At 39.1% G+C, this 14,736-nt stretch overlaps 1 protein-coding gene across 2 annotated transcripts in view; it reads left to right on the forward strand.

The window, feature by feature from the left end:
• Positions 1-14,736, forward strand: part of KCNMB2 (potassium calcium-activated channel subfamily M regulatory beta subunit 2) — a 632,563-nt gene that overhangs the window by 325,878 nt on the left and 291,949 nt on the right. The window contains exon 1 of one of the 2 annotated variants that reach the window (XM_068281053.1): positions 5,106-5,178. The exons of the other annotated variant lie outside the window; for it this stretch is intronic. The gene's annotated coding sequence lies outside the window, so the exon portion shown is untranslated. Of the gene's footprint in view, positions 1-5,105; positions 5,179-14,736 lie in introns of those variants that run through there. 2 annotated transcript variants of the gene reach the window in all.

Here is a 14,736-nt window from a genome sequence, read left to right on the forward strand (position 1 = left end):
TAATTTGTCAATATGATGAGAAAACACTCCATGAGAGAAACCTTAGAGGAAACGTTTACTGAATGGGGACCAAGGCCCGACATGGGATTAGCTTAACCACTTCAGGACCATAGGCTTACACCCTCCTAGTGACCAGGCTATTTTTTACAATTTAGCGCTCTGCAGCTTTAATAGCTTGCTGCAGAGCCATACAACTTAGCACACAAGTGAATCACCCCCCCCCCCTTTTCTGCCCACCAACAGAGCTTTCGGTTGGTGGGCTCTGATCGCTGGTGTCACGTTTATTTTTTTTAAATTAATTTATTTGTATTTTTTTTATAAAATGGTCATTTTTTATATTTATTTTTTTCCCTCTCCCTCCGCCCGCCAGCCAACCACAGCGATCCTCTCTCATAGGCATCAGCCGAGTGTCCCCAGTACAGCGCAGCAGTAGATCACAGCGCTGTACAATGTATATAGACGGCGGTTTCACCATCTGTCTGCTAGCGACGATCACCCCTGGTAAAGTGATGATGCTCGAGCTCCATCAGTCAAGCGGGAATGCGTGCACATCAGCATGTGCAATTCTTTGTAAAGCCCCACCCCAGGACTTGACGCTTTTCAGCGTTAGCTAGTCCTGGGGCTGCACCCTCCCACCGTTAGGCGGTCGGAAGGGGGTTAAATAACAGTGTCCAACACTGCCCTCTTGCTTTTTACTACAGCACTTTTTGACACAGTAATAGGTCCAGTACAGTTGAAAGAAGCTTCCCTAACTGTCTCATCTGGGTCACACCTAAGTCACAGATTAAAGTGGACCTGAACTCTTGCATAGGACAGAAGGAAAACATAGAGAAATGCACCCTGTATGTATTTAGAGAGTTTAGCCTGTTTAATTCCCCCTCATTTGTGTCTAATCATAAATTTGATCTCTCCACTGTGTCATATGACTGCCATGGCAGAGATGGCAGATAAGCTCATTTGAAAGCACAGGAGGTTAACAATATGTCTGTTCCCATGAATCAGGAAGTAGAAACAGTGCGGATTTATTTGAGGATTTGTATCAGCATCTGTAACAAACAAATGGTTATTATGCTGTTGCTTATCTGTTAGAGCATAGAGGACGTTCTGAGTTCAGGTCCGCTTTAAAGTGATCCTGAAATGAGAGGGATATGGAGGTTGCTATATTTATTTCATTTTGCACAATACTAGTTGCCTGGCAATCCTGCTGATTATTCTGACATCAGTAGTGTCTGAATCACACACCTGATAAAAGCATTCAGCCAATTTAGTCAGATTTTTAACATAAACATCTGATCTGCATGCTTGTTCAGGGTATGTGACTAAAAATATTAGAGGCAGAGGATCAGCAGAAAAGGCAGGCAATCTCCATATCCTTCTCACTTCAGCTTTTCTTTAAGTATTTTGTTGTGTTTTGTCTAATATATGTCTTTCTCATTAACACTTAGTAACTCCCATATTCCTCTATGCACAAAGCAGAAAGCATAGCAACTCAGGATGATAAATCACCTGCAGTAATCAGCATGCTAGCTATTGTATCTTTGCTAAGACTGTGGAAAGACTGTAGCTTTCTCTGAAGATACAAGAAAAGTAAAAAATCTGAAATAATGGCTCTTATTCAATTCACCTTTTCTCCTAAGATTTCGCTTAGGTAATATTTTCAAATTTTGTCAATAAAATGCATTTTAAGCCACCAGTAAGAAGATAAAAATACAAATAATTTTGACAGTACATTTCCACCTACTTTTTGGTAATTTTTCAATTGCAGAGTGTTGAAAAGTTATTTTAAACAGAAGATGAAAAATGATCTTGAAGAAAACTTGGGAGAACAAGTAGTGAATTGAATATAGGTCAAGGTTTGCAATGTTCCTTTTAATGGATAGACCTGTAGCAAGGGAATTTGATATTTAATCAACAAAATGAGAATATCAGTTTAAAGAGAACCCGAGGTGGGGATCGTACAAAGAAATCTATACACAGAGGCTGGGTCTGGCTATAGTGCCCAGCCTCTGTTGCTAGTTGAATCCCCGCTAAGTCTCCCCTGCGCTCCGCTCACCCCCATAAATTACAGCCGCGCTGGCGACACGCAGCGTGTCGCAGCGGGCTGTATTTACCTCACTAGTGTCACTCACGGCGCTCCCACGCCTCCTGCAGAGCGCCGGTCTCCGCCCACGTCCCTTCCCTCGCCGCTGATTGGAGGGAAGGGACTCGGGCGGGGACCGGCGCTCTGCAGGAGGCGGGGGAAAAAGTGTGAGCGACATTAGTAAGGTAAACATTGCCCGAGAGCGCGGCCGTGATTTAGGGGGAGAGCGGAGCGCAGGGGGCACTTAGGGGGGATTCAACTAGCAACAGAGGCTGGGCACTATAGCCAGACCCAGCCTCTGTGTATAGATTTCTTTTTTACGATCCCCACCTCGTGTTCTCTTTAAGTGACGTTCAGGACAATAAACCTGAGTTCACTCCAGTCATCCAAGTCATATGTAGGAACTATTGTATTTTTAGAATTCCAGAAGTTTCCTGAAGAAGCTATGTTAAACTGACACTAGTTCTTCCTTGCACCATAGAGATAATTTGAGAGATATTCATAGCTCTCAGTGATGATAAATAGGACAGAAGAACGGGATCAGTGTTACAGACAACGGCTTTCCAAATAATGGTTACATGCATGTAATTATCGACTAAAGAAATTAACTATTATCATATATCTATTTTCCACAAATCATGAGCGGACATTAAAATTAACAATGTACTGAAGTATGCTTCAGTGCTTCTCCATCAAATTTGTATTACCAGACATATGTTATAAGCAATAAAAGTGAACTACATTAGAAATGTATTATGCCATTCCTGTATCATTACTTTTAAGATCGTAAAAGCTTAATTCACTTTAGAAAGCTCCGCTTAATCACATCCTGTCTACAAAAAAAATAAGTTCATTTAATAAGAATAATGCTAGCATTAAAAGTATCTGGCAGGGTGCCAGTCATACAGGAAATGAGGTACCAATATTTATAAAGAGGTCAAAGCTAGTGACTATAGACCTGTAGGTTTAAAGATGAACTTTAATGAATATAATTTCTTATTTTTTTACAATATTCATATAATCTTAGAAATTTAGTCAGTGTCTGCCCATTGTAAAGTCTTTCCTCTACCTGATTAACATTCTGAAATTTATCACAGATGGCAATATCTTTAGTCCTGTCAGGTGCAGCTCCCCAGAATGTTTGTTTCTGAGAATTTTGATGCTAGTAAAAATAATCCCTGATTTCCATAATGCTCGATGAGGAGAATTCCACATGGCTAAACAGCCTAGGCTTAGCATCAGAGGGAGGGAGGGGCTACATATCAATATACAGCAATATATAGATATAGGAAGAGTTTCTGATGCTGATACCGGGAAAAATACCATAAAAGCAGGTATTCTACCCGTACCCGTCTGCCGCCCGCGCACGCTCATCCGTCCGCCCGCCTCCCTGGCCTACTGTCCCAACGGCTGTCCGTGCTGTGCACATGCGCAGTAGCAAAAAAACACACACACGGACAGGAGGATGCTGTTACAGTTAGGGTTTTATTATATAGGATATTTCAATGGAGTCCGGCAGGCTTCACTTCTTCCTGTCCCGGCAGGAAGTTTAAACAGTAGAGCTCCCTCTACTGTTTAAACTTCCCCGGACAGGAAGTTCAGTGAAGCTGGAGCCGAGCGCAGAGAAGAAGACAGCGGAGACCGGGGGACTCGCGCCAGCCGGATCAGGTAATGTATGAGGGCGGCGGCGGCAGCTCCACAGATTGTGATCAGTGTCATGCTGAAATCGATTCACAATCTGTTTGGCAGTATAGGCAGCCATATGATCCCTCTCTGATCAGATTAGATCAGAGAGGGATCTATATGTTGGATCGATCTGATGGCAAATCGACCAGTGTATGGCCACCTTAAGTCCTTTACTATTTATAAGTGGTATTGAGGCTGGTATTAGAAACGTTTACCGCCGAATCCGAATCACAGCAATGATCCGCCGGTCACGCCGCTCTTGCATCTCCGCAGGTTGGGTGAGTGGGTTGCGGTGAGGACAGAGCAGCAGCAGGACCGCGTGGGGACGATTGTTGAAATCTACATCCTGTCAGAGCCGCACAGTCACAAGCAGGATGATGATTTCAACCGTGCTGGTCCGGAAGCAGTTAAGAATGGATATTATCACCATGTATGAATACATAAATAAATAGACTACATACAGAATTAAGTGAAAAGCTGTTCACTCACCGGCCATTGCATACATTTCAAGGGTACCATTTGAGACGAAAGGGGTTTAATCTGCAGCTGCAAAAAGGATCTGTATTGACTAATCTTACTGTTTATATTTGTGTAAGGCTGGGTGCACACATAGCAGAAACACTAGCATTGCGCAAAACGTTGCATTTTTGCCACTAATGGAAGTCTATGGGCCGCAGGAAAAAACACATATAAAAAACACATATGCGTTTTCAAACCTGCATTTTTAAAAACGCTGGTTTTGTTGCATAATGTTCATAGATGCATCAAACAACACACATAATGAAAGTCAATGAAAACGCAATGGTATGCATTTTTAATGTGTTTGCCATGTGTTTTTATATGCGTTTTTTCCCAAAAAATTGTGTTTTGCTGTATTTCTGCTTCCTGTTGTCTTCCTAGTGATTTGCATAAATGAAAATTTAAAAACGCATGAAAACGCATACAAAACGCATACAAAACGCATATACTTTTTGTATATGCAAACCGCAAACGCATTAAAATGCACACAAAACGCATGAAAAACGCTTCGCAAACGCACAAAAAAACACACAACCTTAAAGTGAACCTCCGGACTAAAAATCTACTCAGCAGAACTGAAAAGGCTTGGTGTTTCTTTAACAGTTTCACAGCATCAGAACTTTGTTTTTCTTACCAAAGCATCATTTTTAGCTGCATTTTTACCTAAGCTCCACCCATCAAAGAAAAAAAGCCCAGGCTTTTATTCCCTGATGCTGTGCAGAGCATGACAGGATTTCCTATGTTGTTATTCATGTTGCCTAGCAACTGGGAGAGGTGCTCAGGACACAGGACAGTTGGAACTGTGTCTCATGCTCCCTGTCACCTCCTTTCAACCAAAAAGATGGCTGATATCATGAAATCAAACATTTGCCTGTTCTTTTAAAACAGTGTGGGTAAGAGATTATATTACCTATCTATTTTAATTAACATAACTAATGTAACTTAATGACAGTATGTTTGTTTAGGCTGGTGTTCCTCTTTAACATAAAACATGATATAAAACGCAGCCTTTCACCTTATGTTATGTGTGCACACAGCCTAAAGCATTGTTCACAGTGCTCAAATGCGTTGCAGAATAATTCTACATGTCAGCTCACTGCCCATATAATTCTATGGGCCTGTTCACAGTACTGAGTTGTAACTGAACTATCTATAGTATTTAACTAAAATGTTATTTAAAATTGTATCACTTACTGTTTGTAAAACATTATTATCCACATAATAAAGTGATCAGTAAGTAAATTGTAATATATTTTTTACAGTCATTATTTGTAAAACATTATTATCCACACAATAAAGCGATCACTAAGGGGGGGTCTTAGGGTTAGGCACCACCAGGGGAGATTTAGGGTTAGGCACCACCAAGGGGGGTTTAGGGTTAGGAACCCCCAGGGGGGTCTTAGGGTTAGGCACCACCAGGTGGTCTTAGGGATAGACACCTCCAGGGGGGTCTTAGGGATAGGCACCACCAGGGGGGACTTAGGGTTAGGCACCACCAGGGGGGTCTAAGGGTTAGGGATAGGTAGAGGGAGGGTTCAGTGTGAGAGTAGGGTTAGGTTTAGTTGTAGTAAAATGTTAGTAATATTTACTAATGTTTTACTACAGTTATTACGAACATACTTATATTTTTTTTCATTGTTATAAACAATATTTTCAGATTTTATTACATGAAGAAATGATAAGTGAAGGCTGTACACAATATTATACATTTATAACGAGTATACATATATTATCATTTTTTAACAAATGTAATTATAAGTCTCACTTTCAAAACAGGGAAGATTATGGTTTACACAATTAGCGATTTCATAGACATTATTAAAGGTTTTCAATTTGTAAAACATTATTGTAAACGAAATACAACACAATATTGTTATAAACGCTATTACCGCGTATCGTTTACACCACGCGCCCTTTTTCCCCGATGCCCTTTTTGCATGGACTCGTCATCATGTACTATAACTGTACGCAGGAAGGGACTGACTATTGCAGATCTGTATGGATTCATTCAGCATCCACTGTCATCATGTAACTGCAGTGTGTTGATTCTGCAATCTGCATTTCAATCATACTATACCAGGAGAGAGGACTGCTAAAGACCCGTGACACATGCTGCAAACCTGTATAAATTAAATCAACATTCCGTTCCGCCATGTTATTGTTGTCTGAGACTTATTACACTGCATTCAAACCATATTAGACTTAGAAATTGTTTAGACAATGTTTATTTTCGCCATTTTGTTTTATATCCACTGCCATTGTATCATTGCAGTTTGTTTATTTGGACTGCTGTGATACTTTTTCAACTACAGTTCTGCTGTTTTAAACCAGACATGAAGTTGGGCTGCTAGATTTTACAGATTGTTTTCGAACCTTGCTAAAACGATTACGTTCTTTGTAGTGTTTAGAAAAACATACTGACCTTGGAGTTGTTCTTACTGTAATTTTAGAAAAACTAAACTACACACTTGCCTTCCATTTTTCAGCGGATTCTCTCCAATTACAAAGTGACACTATGACATTGCTTGCAGTGTTCTTTGTCACTCTGTTATTGCTGCTAAAAAAAATATTTCTTTAAATCACAACATTTTTATAAGGCAATATATATTATTTTTCTCCAGTGACAAAGTAACAAGGGCGATTGGCGCTGCTACTTTTTATTATATTTCTGCAAGACAAATAGTGGTAGGAGGTGTGGATCAAGCAACATGGGCTTATGCTATGGACCAGCAAAGCTATGTGAAGGGCAAGTGCACACAGTTGCATGAAGTTGGGAAACAAAGCTGGGTGCCCAAAGACAAAGGGAATCCCAGGAAGTGGGCATCAGGTAGCAGCCATGTTGTCCCATCATCCTTTAGCAGGAACCAATGGCCGGTAGATCTGTTTACAGGACTTCTGTCTAGTGATGATAGTATCTGCTAATTACAGTTACGCAAAATTTCATGAATTTTTCTCAATTATGGCTTTACGTTATTATGATTTGGACATTCGGTTGATTTCTTGTAATGCATTCATAATTTTGTGTAATTTTCATGTAATTGTGTGCCGACTTTAGTGGTCAATAGCAAATCCCCCATACATGCTATTGTTACCAAAATTGGGAACAACGTATAGTATGTTAAGGGAAAGGGTGGGAACAAAAAATAGTTCTTGCAAAAAGACCTCGTAGTTTTGGGTGAAAATCGATATTAAAATTGCAAAGGAAAAGCGTTTTCTAAACTCTATTATTAAAATTAATTAAATTAATTAAAACTAAAATTACAGTTTAAAAAACATTTTTTTCTTTGCATTTAAAAATGTGATAGTCTCAAAAACTACACAGTCTTTTTGAAAAAATATTTTTTGCCTCATTCCCACTATTCCCTTTAGCATACATACCATTATTTTTCAGCACAAAATTCAGTGAAAATTACAGGAAATTGAAAAATTACAGTTCCTGATTACATTTACAAACAAAATTAATTGATTAAAATGATGATTAAATGATTTTACCCAAAATGTTGCATTACGACCTCGCATTGGGAATTACAATGCAAAATAACAATTATGTAAAATTTTTGCTCATCACTACTTATAGGACTTGTAGCCCCTTACACACTCCAAGGAGTTCTGGTTCACCATAAGCTTGTTGGGTAGTCTGTAACTCTGGGTGTTTCAAGTCCTACCCCATAGAGCACAGGTATCGAAATCCAGGCCTGGAGGGCCAGATCCATGCCAGTGTTTAGGATGGACGGAGAATCAGAGGAATGTGTTCTACCTGATGGACCACACCTTTCCTGATTCAGACCCACCAATTAATTTGAGCTGTGTCAAAAATGTGTGGGGACCTCGGCCCTCAAAGGACTTGTTTGACATCCCTGCTATAGAGCCACATTAATCCATGCCATACTCTGATGAGGATGAGGATCAACCAATCCAAAACTGTATGCATGTTGGATTATTGTGGCTCTGTACAATTACCAAGCTGACACATCATTGCATTCCACTGGTTCTGGAGGTGTGGTTAGCTTACAGGGACAACAAGGGATGATGGTAGACATCATATTCTCACTCCAATCTGAATAATCGCAAATGCCTTCTGTTTTAAGAAGGTACGTTTTTGGTTTGTTTAAAAATGACAGAGCAGTGTTAGGGCTGAAAAATGTAAATGCAAATGTAAAATGACATCTACTGACTTTAGGGAACAAATATATAATAATATGTATGTCAAGAAGGCATATTATTATAAATGTATGGGCTAAAAATTAGCGATAGATGTAAAACTGAAAAAATGTACCTTTATTTCCAAATAAAATATTGTCACCATAAATTATACTAGGAATATAATTTTAACGTTGCAATAACCAGGACAAATGGGCAAATAAAATGTGTGGATTTTAATTAGGGTAGCATGTAGTATTTTAAAACTATAATGGCCGAAAACTGAGAAATAATGATATCCATTTTTTTCTTAATTGTTCCCGTTACAATGCATTTAGAATAAAATAATTCTTAGCATAATGTAACACCCAAAGAAAGCCTAATTGGTGGTGGAAAGAACAAGGCATAGATCATTTATTTGTGACAAGTAGTGATAAAGTTATTGGGGAATGAATGGGAGGAGCGCTGAAATGGGAAAATTCCTCTCGTCCATAAGGTGAAAAATACCCGCAGGCTGAAATGGTTAATTATTCAAAATTCTGAGGTGGTGCACACCTGGAAACATGTATGCAGTTCCTTAAAAGACACCTGAAGTGAGAGGGATGTGGAGGCTTCCATATTTATTTCCTTTTAAACAATGCAAATTCCTTGGCTGTTCCCCTAATCCTCTACCTCCAACACCCTTAGTCACAGACCCTGAAATAGCATGCCAATCGGATGTTTGACTTCAGTTTGACTGCATTTGCAGCATGCTTGTTTCATGTGAGTGATTCAGACCCTACTAATGCATGAAAAATCAGCAGGATGCCAGGCAACTAGTATTGTTCAAAAGTAAATAAATATGTCCATCTCCATATACCTCTTACTTCTGTTGTCTTTTAAAAATCCTGTACCACCAGCTCTATAGTTTGGATAACATTTAAAAAAAAAAGTGCAAGGTGATCATCCATGTGGCAGTGTTTCTATCAATGTACACATTTTTTTTTTACTTATACATAGATCATTTTCTGTTTTCTGTGTACTGCATTATGTATTAGAGCCTGCTTTTTTGCTCTGTGTTATAGAATTGGCCTGTTAGTTTAGTCAGAACTATTTTAGCATACAGGTACTAAGGTAATTGGTGTTAATCCTGATATAAAAGCAAAAGATAATAGAGTTTGTTTCCAATGTCACCAGTTCACTCAAATCTGCAGAATGCTCACTGTGATAATTATTGAAGGAAGTGAACCTAACAAAATAATGATGTGAGCGAGCTGGATTCTTTGTCCATCTGAGCTCACCTAACAGTTAGTGTCACAATTATTCACAGAACATCAAATTAGTGATTACAAATTAAAACATTCTCTACTTATGAACTAAATATCTATTTCAAAGGATTCCCTGACATTGGTTTTATTCTGCATGCACGATGAATACACATGCAGGATTTGTGGTGAAAAACATTTAATTGTATCCAGTATCTTCTGCCATTATTATCCATGTCTTGGCTATTAGCTAAAACTTTAAAGGGTCATTAGATAATAATCGACCTTGTCAATGACATTTTGTCTGTTATCTATGTAGAACAGCGCCATCAGAACCAGTTGTTTTGGCAGGTTAGACAGGGCAGTGATGTACTTACAGCACTAGCCCTTGCAAATTAATTTTTGGACTTTAAATTTTGAATAGAGTGGGAGAAATTGGAATGTCTTCTTGGTTTTTATTTCTCTCATAGTTCCAGCTCTTGAGATATCCCACTGATGGGGTCATCAGGAACTGTGGAATCTGGGCACAACATCTCCAGAGGAAATGTGCGGATATAGCGCACTACATCTAAAAGGCTATAAAAGTACATGAAATTAAGTGAGATTTTTACTATTGGCTGAATGGCTGTGCCCACACTGTGAAGTAGGGATGGCATTTCTTAGGAGAACTCATGGAGAAGCATGTGATCAGTTTGATCGGCTGATAAATTTGTAAGATTCTGATTTGCTGTGATGACTTCCTGGTTTATTACATGACCATGACCAGCAAATCAGAGCCTTACACATCTATCAGCTGATCAAACTGATCAAATATGCTTCTCCATTAGTTCTCCTAAGCATTGCCATCCCTACTGAGAAGCTTCTTCTCAATTTCCTGTGTCAGTCACAGGGTTACAAAGTACCAGAAATCAGGGAATCTCCCCAAACAAGGACACAGATTGACATTAAAAAATGAGCAGGTGCTCTAACTCCTCCTTTCTTTATCCAAAACACAGACAGTTAGGGCTGGACTTCAATTTTAAATATATTATGTAAAACATTTTCTGTAAACCATAAATAAATAGCATGTGGTATTTGTAGAAGCTCTCACAAGAGCTGATCTGTTTATGATTATGAAGCTCATAATCATGGCAACTTTTTCTGCATGTGCTTTTTCAGTACCAGTTGCCATCAATGTTCCACAGGAAGCACAGTGACCTTGTAACCTACTAATCAAAAACCTACAAAGAATTCTCATAGCCCAAAGGGCCATCAATAAGTCAATGATTTTGTCTTTGACAAACTTCCAGAGAACTTGAAAGTAGCGTAAAACCCATTGGCTAAGTCTAAATTTTGATCAAATCTGGAAGTGAATGGCTGCCGGCACTCCGGGATTCACAGCCATATCACTGGGGGTGAGGATCGACAGATTTTAAAACGCCACCTTGACAATATTACAGACACTGCGTGCTCATGATTAATTAGCGAAATAAAGCTTTAAGGATCAGCATCAAAAAGAAAAAAAGACTGTTGGATCAGGCACTGCAGTTAATTCTGTTTCAATAGTATTTTCAGTGTGAAAAAAATCACCACTTGTATAAAAATTTCTTGCATTCAAAATGGCAGGTACAAAAAGTACTGTGCAAACAAATTGTGCATTAAACAACTGCATGAGGAGAATGTCCTACCATATCAGAGGGTGGCAGTGGTGGGTGCAGGGCAAAAACGGTAGCCTAACGGCCATTTCGCACGGCTGTGCTTCTTCCGCGGCTGATCCACTGGCCTCGGAAGAAGCACTGCCGTGCGAAACGGCTGTTAGGCTACTGTTTTTGTGCTGCACCGACCACCGTCTGATATGGTAGGACAGTCTCCTCATGCAGTTGTTTAATGCACAATTTGTTTGCACATGACTTTTTGTACCTGCCATTTTGAATGCAAGAAATTTTACAAGTGGTGATTTTTTTCACACTGACAACACTATTAAAACAGAATTAACTGCAGTGCCTGATCCAACAGTCTTTTTTTTCTTTTTGATGCTAAGTCTAAATGTTGAACCCTTTAACCTTGAAAGGTGTCAGACTCACAAATACTTGCACCCTAGTCCTTAGCTATTGAATCATATTCAAGAAATGACACATCAGCAAAGTTCTTCCATATCAAAAGTCCTTTAACTTTTTCTCTTGAGTTTTCAGACTTTGTCAATATAATGCTCTTTTTAAACCACCAGCAAACAAGAAATTGAGTATCATTGAGTGACAGTACTTTTACACCTACTTTTTGGTACTTTTTCAGTTGCAAAGTGTGCCGCAACATGTGCCACTCCATCCCCACTGCATAGCAACTGTATGTGTCGTTGCTAGTCTGACTTGTCTGGACAGCCTTGGCCTGGCAGTATCACCTGAGGGATAGTAATAGTGCTATAATTTGCCTTTGCACTCTAGCAAGAAAATACTCAAAATCTTTTTGATAGTACTTTTGTGACTACTTTTTGATACTTTTTCAATTACAAAGTGCTGAAAAGTTATTTTAAAGGAAATATGAAAAATTCTCTCCCAGAATAAAACTCAGGAGAAAAAGTTAATTGCATATGAGCCATACGGTATAATTAAGAAATAGAATGTGTCCATTAAATTCTGTTATTGGCATTGATTATATAAATAATGGGGGACATGGTGTTTGTCAACCCCCTGTGGCAGGAATGCAATTCATTTGTACTGATTTTATCATTGCTCAATGGAGAAGAACATAAAAGCACTTACAAGCAAAAAAAGCTGAAGAGGAGTAGAAAGTCTGTGTGATCTAACAAACTTTTCAAAAGATTGATTATTTTCAAAAGTTTCTGCTATTAAAGCTATTAAAGGAATACTATCGATGTATGCATTTATTTTTAAATGCTGTATGTTGTAGCACACATCAGGGCAAGTACTAGAAGCAATTTGATTCCTCACACAGCTGTTCCTCTCAGCTGTAAAATCATCCGTCAGTTTTGGCGTCAGTGTTGGATACAAAATGTATCTAATACTGACTGCTCCCAGAGGGCTAGACCATGTCTGCACAGGGGAGTTGCTATCAACTCCTCAGTTTATAGTTTAATTATCACCTTGCTGAAAGAATCTTGTTGATATGGTGGTAAGGGGTTAAAGATTCTAGCAATGTGTGTTTATTATCTTTGCTTCTCTTGACTGATAAAGATACTAATAATGCTAATTGTAAACAGTGATCTGCCCCTCTCAGCAGCTTGTAAAGTGGATGCAGCCTGGAGTGTATCACCTCAAGCAGACAGCCAGGCAAGCAGTCTGAGTGTAAACACAATAGCTAGTTATATTCCAGCAATATTGCAGCTCATTTAGTTACCTGTTACCACCTCAGATCAGCCTATTTCTCCTCATGTCTCCTGCATGCTGTGAGTGACACAGTGAAATATATTTGTGAGCTGTGTGACAGAGTAACCAAGCAGCTCAGGGTGACCCAAACTACTATGAGCTGTGTGAGAAATGAATTTTTAAGCAGGGATAGTGAGAGAGAGACCTGGGTGAATAAATAAAGTGCCCCTAGCACTAGTGGTAATGTGTACACTAATATAGAGTATTAAAAAAAAGTCGTTTCAATCAATAGTACTCCTTTAAGTTGCAAAATATTTACATGTGTCATAACAGATAATCTTTAAAAGGTTAGTAAAATAGCAGTAATGCAATTGCAGGCACTTGGAAAACCTACATTCATTTATATCATAATGTTCTTAACATGATCTCATAGGACCAGGTGAGGATTGCAGGCTATTGACACCTAACAGCCGGCAATTACAAAAAAAAACAGCCCATGTTCATTGATCTCACAGGCTCTTTACTGCTCTGCTACTTCACTGCTGTAGCCTTTGAAATTATGGTCTATGCCTTGCTGTAAGTACAAGGCTTGCAGAATCTTAGTCCCTAGCATGTTCTCTTCAGCTTCTACTTATTGACAGTTTTGCAAATGTAACAGAAGTGTGGTAGACTGGGGCAGATAGGTCTGCAGCTGCCCTTTTGTCCAATTACAAGTTCTCAGCAGTGCTATAGTCAATGGCTTTGCCCACCTGCTTCAGTGGAAAATTGTATTTAAAGAGAATCTGTATTGTTAAAATCGCACAAAAGTAAACATGCCAGTGCGTTAGGGGACATCTCCTATTACCCTCTGTCACAATTTCGCCGCTCCTCACCGCATTAAAAGTGGTTAAAAACAGTTTTTAAAAGTTTGTTTATAAACAAACAAAATGGCCACCAAAACAGGAAGTAGGTTGATGTACAGTATATCCACACATAGAAAATACATTCATACACAAGCAGGCTGTATACACCCTTCCTTTTGAATCTCAAGAGATCATTTCTGTGTTTCTTTCCCCCTGCAGCTATCTTCCACTGAAGTGTCAGGCTGTTTCTTCCTGCAGAGTGCAGACAGCTCTGCCTGTATGTAATTCCTCAGTATGTGAAAGCCCAGCCAGCTCAGAGGAGGATTTATCCAGCTTGTAAATATAAGAGAGAAGAGAGAAGCTGCCCTAATCTAAATAATACACAGGCAGTGTGCAGAGAGGGGCCTGGAGGGGGGAGATGCATCACAGAACCACAACACTGAAGAACTTGGCAGCCTTCCAGACACAGGCCGACAAGTCTGACAAGAGAAAGATAAGTTGATTTATTACAGAGATGGTGATAGTAGAACGTGCTGCAGTAAGCCAGAACACATTAGAATAGCTTTTGGAACTTGTAGGATGATAAAAAACAGGATGCAATTTTTGTTATGGAGTCTCTTTAAGAACTTTAAACAGTCTGATGGGAGCAAAGGTCAAATGCGTTCTTATCTTGTAGTCAAAGAGTAACACAACCTTATAACTCTTTTTAGAATAAAAAAAAAAGTATTACTATTTTTAAATCCTATAAAAAGATTGACAATTCTCTGCAGAACTCCCACTTACATAGTCACTGTCATTTTTTTCAGATCTGGTCCCTCTCATTACTCTGATCAGAACATGCTTATGGCAGGAAAAGTATCTGATATCACTACAAATCCACTGCCTAGAAATGATATATATGTTACGGCCAGAACCCAAAGTCT

This window comes from Hyperolius riggenbachi, chromosome 4, assembly GCF_040937935.1.
Source record: "Hyperolius riggenbachi isolate aHypRig1 chromosome 4, aHypRig1.pri, whole genome shotgun sequence".
Classification (NCBI taxonomy): Eukaryota; Metazoa; Chordata; class Amphibia; order Anura; family Hyperoliidae; genus Hyperolius; species Hyperolius riggenbachi.